The sequence below is a fragment of the Callorhinchus milii genome, unplaced genomic scaffold (assembly GCF_018977255.1).
Source record: "Callorhinchus milii isolate IMCB2004 unplaced genomic scaffold, IMCB_Cmil_1.0 Scaffold19, whole genome shotgun sequence".
Taxonomy (NCBI): Eukaryota; Metazoa; Chordata; class Chondrichthyes; order Chimaeriformes; family Callorhinchidae; genus Callorhinchus; species Callorhinchus milii.
In genome coordinates, this window is record NW_024704760.1 from 2,730,462 (window position 1) to 2,737,578 (window position 7,117).

At 45.7% G+C, this 7,117-nt stretch overlaps 1 non-coding gene across 1 annotated transcript; it reads left to right on the top strand.

Annotated features, from left to right (window-relative positions):
• On the top strand, positions 1–73 carry trnas-cga. Its single transcript has one exon. It is a non-coding gene; the product is annotated as a tRNA-Ser (tRNA).
• Positions 74–7,117: the final 7,044 nt, after the last annotated feature.

The window sequence follows — 7,117 nt, forward strand, 5'->3', positions numbered from 1 at the left end:
GGTTTCTGTAGCTCAGTGGTTAGAGCACTTGCCTCGAAAGCGAGAGGCTTGGGTTCGATTCCCGGCAGGGCGAAAAAGTTAGGCAAGTGTCCTCACTCTGTAAACACGCCTCTGTTTATTTAGCAGTAAATAGGAACCCGGTTGTGAGTCGATTGACGGATCGCTTTTCCGCGGGTAATAATTCCTCCAAAATAAATTTGGCCACTTCCATCCACGACTGTTTGTGGGACGCTGCTGTGCGTAATTGGCTGCCGCGTTTTGCCCACAAAATACACAGTCAATTCAGTATATTCTGTGAAGCACTTTGAGACATCTCGAAGATGCAATAAGACGCAATATCAAATGCAAGGATTATTATTATTATCCGCAGCCTTTTGGGGGAGGGAGAGAGTTCCAGATTTCCACTACGCAAACCAAGGCTTGGCCTGATTTGACTTGGCTTGGCTTGGCTGGCCTGGCCTGGGCCGTTTTGGCCAGAATACACATCCACTGGGAGCATCAAGCCCTGGAGCCTGGACGTTCTCGGCAAATCAAACCCGTTCTCCTCAGCTTTGGGGAGTTTTCCATGTGGACTTACTGTAGCCGATTGCAGCCTTGAGGAGAAGGCATTTATTGACGAGGATGAAAAACTTTAAAGAATTTTTTAATATATATGTATAAATTATTACTCTCACTTTTTTTGCAGCCTCCCTTTGTTTCCCAAACGTGACGGGTTTAACCCATCATTAACCACAAACATCCAAACCCACTTCCACTACTCCACAAGCTTTAGTTGCAATCAATCATCCCGGTCATGTCAGCCTGGCTCAGCGGGGAGGGGAGGGAAACTTATGGCAGGTTAGAGCGGTCAATTGGGGGGCATTTAACTGCAACAACTTGCATTTATACAGCGCCCTTCGTGGAGGCAGGGTCTCGGCTTAAAGGGTAGGACTTGACACTGAATCGGGCAGAGAGGAGAGGTGACCGTAGGCATGGTCAAAGAGGAAGGTGATTGCCAGCTTCTCACCAGTTCACAGTATTAAGCCTATTTTTATTTAGGTCGGAGCAGAACACCAGACCCTATGGACAGAGGTTCCATTCCCAGCTAAGTACGGAGCAACAGAGGCACCAATTAAGACTACATTTGGACTTATTGCTCTCTTTTTTTTTGGTCAGCCGAATCCCAGAGATAGATTGTTGTGCACTCACTCTCTCCCTGGAGGTTTCGCATCCAGCTTACCTAATTCCGGAAAGTATTAGGCGCAGGTTGACAACAGCCAAGGCTTGGGGGGAGCCCAGAGTGTGCCTCGGGGGTAACTGCTGGAATCTAACCAGCTAAAACTCTCTGTTATTCAGATGTTATTGATGTTGTATTTCGTGCCGTTTGTTTGAGGATGTTGACCTGCTTCCTGCAGTCCGCTGTTTGTCTGTGAGGTTTGGTTTCCGGAGAGTTACATTATTTTCCCCCAGTCTCCTCAACCTTCAGCTGTCAGAGGGATGTGCCTTTTGGAACCTTTCCTGCCTCCTTCCGTCACTAAGGTCCTTGACTGACTTGACGGGCTTGCGCTCAGGCTCATTACACAATGTCCGGTGGTGCATTTCCTTGCATTTGATACAGCACCTTTCACGTCGGGAGGACGTCCCAAAGTGCTTAACTGGATTCACTGTAAAGTAATAATATATACATAATAATCCTTGCATTTGATACAGCGCCTCATCACGTCTTCGAGTCGTCTCGAAGTGCTTCACAGAATATATTGTAAAGTGCAGTGTCTGCGTAGTTTGTGGGTGGAATGGGCGGCCAATTGCGCACAGCAGTGTCCCACAAACAGTCGTGGATTTAGTGACCACATTCTTTTTAACTGTAAAGTGTAGTGACTGCGTATTTTCTGGGCGAACGCAGCAGCCAGTTTATGCACGGCAATGTCCCACAAATAGCCACAACGTGAGTGACCCATTTTATCTGGGGGGATTGTTGGCCAGGACACCGGGAAAAACTGCCTTCTGTTTTTTAAATGGGATCTTTAATGTCCGCCTGAAAGAGCAGATGGGACCTCAGTTTAACGCCTCATCCGAAGGATAAACATTTTTAAAAGTAACGAATTCCTTCTCACCCAACTTAGTACTTTTTTTTACTGAATCCGGAATAGCTTGTGCCCATGCAAGCAGCTCACCGAGTGACTAATGAGTGACTTTGCTTGGATGAAACTCTAATTACTTTGTTGAAAAACAGGCTTGTGGAAACTGTCGATCAGCCCATAAAGCGGTTAATGGCTAAAGGCTTGTTTCTGGATATGTTTCAGCTTCCAAAGCCATTTCCTCTCATCTCGGTTCAAATTGCTTTTTGAAAATGCACCTGCTTGGCCCGGTCACTGCCGGTGACTCAGTCCAATCTGTTTCGGACAGAGTTAATTTGTCTTCTCAGAAACTGGAGAGCAAAAAAAAGGAAGACTTTTGTCCAATTTTCACCACCAATTCTGTTCAGCCAAGGTCTGCATCTGACTGGTATAGTCCGAGATGCTCAGAGACGCCATCCGGCATGAAGGGCACTATATAAATGCAAGTTTTTCTTGTTGTACAGTGGTGCAGGGGAATCTTAAGCAGAGTCCTGTGGCGTAGTGGTTACAGCACTCGCCTGCAAGCGAGAGGATCCGGGTTCGATTCCCGGGCACGGCGAAACCTTAGGCAGGTTTCCTTACTCCACACACACGCCTGTTTGCCGAGCGGTAAGTAGGAACTCGGTTGTTAGTCGATTGGCGGATGGCTTTCCAGCAGATTTTCTTTTTGATGAAATTCAGTTTTCATGGCTATTACACTCAGACCAAGTTTAAGAATTTTCCACAAATCTGCGCCATCATAAGCCGTAATTGCTTCACAGACTAAGACCAGGTGGAATTTCAAGCCTCTGAGATGTTACACAACCCAAACATCCTTAGTTATTCAACTTGCATTGCTTTACGCTGCTGGTTAATGGTTACAATTGGCGATGATCAAGGTTCTTTCCTTTTATGTTAATGTAGATTCCAAATACCAGAGCGAACAAGGTTAGGAATACATTGTGTACTGATATATCCTGTTGTCCTGTATTCATTACATAAGAATGGTCACACGCTTACATGTGCTCTTCATCCCATCAATCTTCAGCAATTATTTGAAGGAGTTTTTAATTGTCCGGAGAGGATTTTTTTTAACTAGAGTTGAGTAGGGGGGGAGAGAAATTGAGCCATTTTCCAAATCCCCAAACTTAATAATAATCAATATAATCCTTGCATTTGATCTAGCATCTTTCACATCACCAGGACATCTCAAAGCGTTTCACAGGGATTTACCGTAAAGGGCAGTGACTGTGGATTTTGTAGATGAATTTGCAAGCGTGAGAAGAAATGAGCTACTGGAAACTGCTTGTCACCTACCAAAATATAAATGGACATCAAAAATGACTAATTACGGTTTATTTAATGGAGCTTCCTACGTTTGTGGTCATTTCTATTTGAGTCAAGCTTTCATCTATAATGAGTAGGAGTTTGATGCTTGGTTGGAGTTGGAAGGTTGGTGAGCTACAGTCATGGTTAGATTTTACTGTAGCGGCATGAAAGTAGTCTGACTTAAGAGTACGTGAGTAGGGTATTTGCTCAGAGTAAAGTCTAGAGCAGGTCTCTGTGTACCTCCAACTTTTACCGAGATGGTGAGATAAAAATCAACCTCTCGCTTCACAGCTGTGTGTGGGACATTGCTTTGTCCAATTTGCTGGTGCTTTTGTCTACAAACACACAATCACTCTGCTTCATAGTCCAACTTTGTGAAGTGCTTTCAGATGTCTCGATGACACTTCATCAAATGCAAGGGTTGTTATTAACGCCCAACCCTTTTGAGCTAAAATGCACCAATATAGCCCCACTTCTCCAGTCCAGAGGTTGTAATTATCCATCGTCTTTTACTGTAGACATGAATCATCTGTATCCTTCCATCAGTGTGCTGCAAACTCCGTGGGTCAGTGAAAGGCGGGGGAGGAAAAGATAGAGAAGAGAGAGGAAAGGGGAGAGACAAAACGTGCCAAGGGGATGGTGCTGGTTCTACAGTGTGATGGTATACTCTTTGTCGGTGTATAATGTGTCGGTGTGTAGGTGTGTTGGTCTATGATGTGTCACAGTCAGGACAAGGACTAGAAAAGCACCAGATGGTTTCCTAAAGATCAAGCTCTGCACCTGCCTGCCCCCACAACCTCCCACCCCTTCTTGAAACAACAACAAAACGTTTCCATTACTATTTATACGTTTAACACGAGAATAATCACTTTAGTTTCCTGTCCGCCAGACACTTGCAGGAAACATTTACGACACTGTTTGGAGTGTGATTTCCTCATCCGTGTGCCTACACAACACACGGTCACTAACACTTCACAGGGAAGAAACTCCCTGAGATGCTCTTTAGGAGGTCATGCAGTGTACCAGACAAAAAAGTTCTTGAGTTGTAAGAATTCTTAATTGCATTTGTTTGCTTCCTCAACATTGCTCGGCTAATTCCGCTTGTCGGTGAATCCAAAACTAGAGACCGTAAATATAAGATGGACAGTGGCAGATCTAATGGGGAGTTTGAGAGGAACTTCTTCGCAGGGAGGGTGGTGAGAAGGTGAAACTCACTGTCGGATGCCGTGGTTGAAGGAAAAGGCATGAATGTATTTAACAGGCATGCATGAGAGAGAGTGGAATAGAGGGACGTAGGAGGCTTGCGTGGAGTCTAAACACCTGAACCAACAATCTGGCCTGTTTCCGTGCTGTAAAACTCTATATAACTCTGTGTAACATCCAGCTGTGGGGAATGACTTATTTTCCTCCACTCGAGCCCTTGCTCACTAGGCTGTAACCGTTCACCGACCATTGTGCTTTCAATCATTTTATTTTTAGTCGTTTAGTTTTAACTTCCACTTCCGTGGCTTATTGGAATTCACCATAAAAGGTGAATAAGTGTTCATGTTGGGTCTTTAACCGGGAGCGCTAATGCACCACTGGCCTCGGTTACCCATTCACTGGTTCCAGGAAGGTGGCTTAAGAGCAAGGCAGCGTATCACTACAACGGCTCTTTGCCATATTTACAGCGTCAATGAGTCTTGTAAAGTGTTGGCTACAAAACAAGTCAGTGTTTCGTGCTTCAACATAGATCCATGCTAAAGAGGTTTTCAAGCTGGTACCTCACTGATTCTCCTGGAACTAATAATAATAATCATCCTGCATTTGATATAGAGCCTCATCTTGCCTTCGAGACGTCTAAAAGCGGTTCAGAATGTACTGTAATGTGGATTGACTGTGTATTTTGAGGGGCAAAAAGCAGCAGTGTCCCACAAACAATCATGGATTGAGTGACTAAATTTTTTTTTGAGGGATTATTACCCCCCCCGGAAAGCAATCCATCCCAGCGTCCTAGCCTCAACCACCCTTCCTGGCAACCTGTTTCAGTTTAATTACCCTCTGGTAAAACTTCCCAGGTCCTAAAATTGCCCTTTGCAATAGCAATGCTAAACCTCTTGTCTTACTGTCTTGGTGCATCCTCAAGTATGGTTCTGAATTATGAATGAAGTGTGTTTTTTTGTCAAACTTTGGAAAAATCTGCAGGCGTTGTGGGAACAGAGATAAAGTTTACATTGACCACTAATCATTAGCTGAGAGGTAATCCTCAGAGGATGTGTGCATAAATCATTAACCTGCTCTGAGCACATTCCCCACTCTTCTCAGATGCTCTGCTACCTTCTGACTCGGAAGTAAAAGTTAAAACTAAACGACTGCAAATAAAATGTTTTTTTTAAAATGACGGTTGGTGAACAGGGAGCGAGGGAAACAGAGAAACCAAAGTATCTTCCCTGCACTTCAAAGTTACGGAAGCAATCAAGCGCTAATTGGCAGATGCAGTTAAAATTATAATAACATGATTATTTATGCTGCCTTTGTAGTGTTTTAAAATATGTTTGCTTTCAATAACATTAAAGCAAGACATGAAGCAGAGTCTGACCTGCTTCATGTCCCCCGCCCTGACCACCCCACTGTTGCCCGTCAGACCTTTAGCCTTTCTGCCCCTACCCTCTAGAACTCGATCCCGCAGTCCCTCTGCCTCGTCCCTCCCTTTGCCTCCTTCAATGCCCATCTCAAGACTCTCCTCTTTGATTTTGTATAAGCTCAGCAATATTGTACAAATATTTTATTGTTAAAACGTTACTAAGAAAACAGCAGATTAATATGTGTCTTGGTTGGCTGGTGGATAACTATGGGGACTAAGTTCACCTCCAGAGTGGTGCTCTCCGTTGAATATTTGCCTATAGTGATCAATTCTGCTCCACAGTGACCCACGACTGAACCATTTTGGGTCTGTTCAAAACAACCTGAAGCTGGTCAAATTTGGTCAGATTAGATATGAACAACAACCGTCTTGAAGGCCAAGTTCCCTGACAGACTTATCAGTGCCGTTGCCCTTCAATTGCTGTGTTCCACAAAGAGGAATGTAAGAAAGCACGAGAGAAGAGGTTTAGGTGGGTCACCAAGCTTGCTTCCAACTCTTCCCCCTGCAATGGACTTCGCCCTATCTCCTCTGCTCAGAAATGTCCTGAACCACGCCAGTTAAGAGAAAACTTCCAGAATAATTTTTCCACCCAGGCATCTCTGCATTTCGAACCTAACCTCATTTCCTCTGTAGACATCTCTCCCACCGCTCACCACCCCCTCCCCCCGGCCCCCACCCGTGACTTCAATCCACAACTGTTTGTGGGGACTCTCCTGTGGGCAATCGGCTGCCGCATTTCGCCCACAAAATATACGGTCAATTCACGTTACAGTATATTCTGCGAAGCGCCTTGAGACGTCTCGAAGACGAGAAAGGGCGCTGCATCAAACGCAAGGATCGGATCCTATCGATTCGGAGAGAGGGCGCGTCATCACGATCGGAATGTCTGTTCCTCTCCAGCGCGCTTTTCCCAATCCATCTGCCCTCCGACGCTCTGCTCTCCAGCAATTTCTGGGCGTCCTGAGAACCACTCTGGGCGCTAATGCCGGGCCGCGGGGCACGAGCGCGCGCGGGCGCACGACGACGGCGACGACAACGACGCCGGCGGCGGCGGCGACAACGACAACGCCGACGGCGCCGGCGGCGGCGA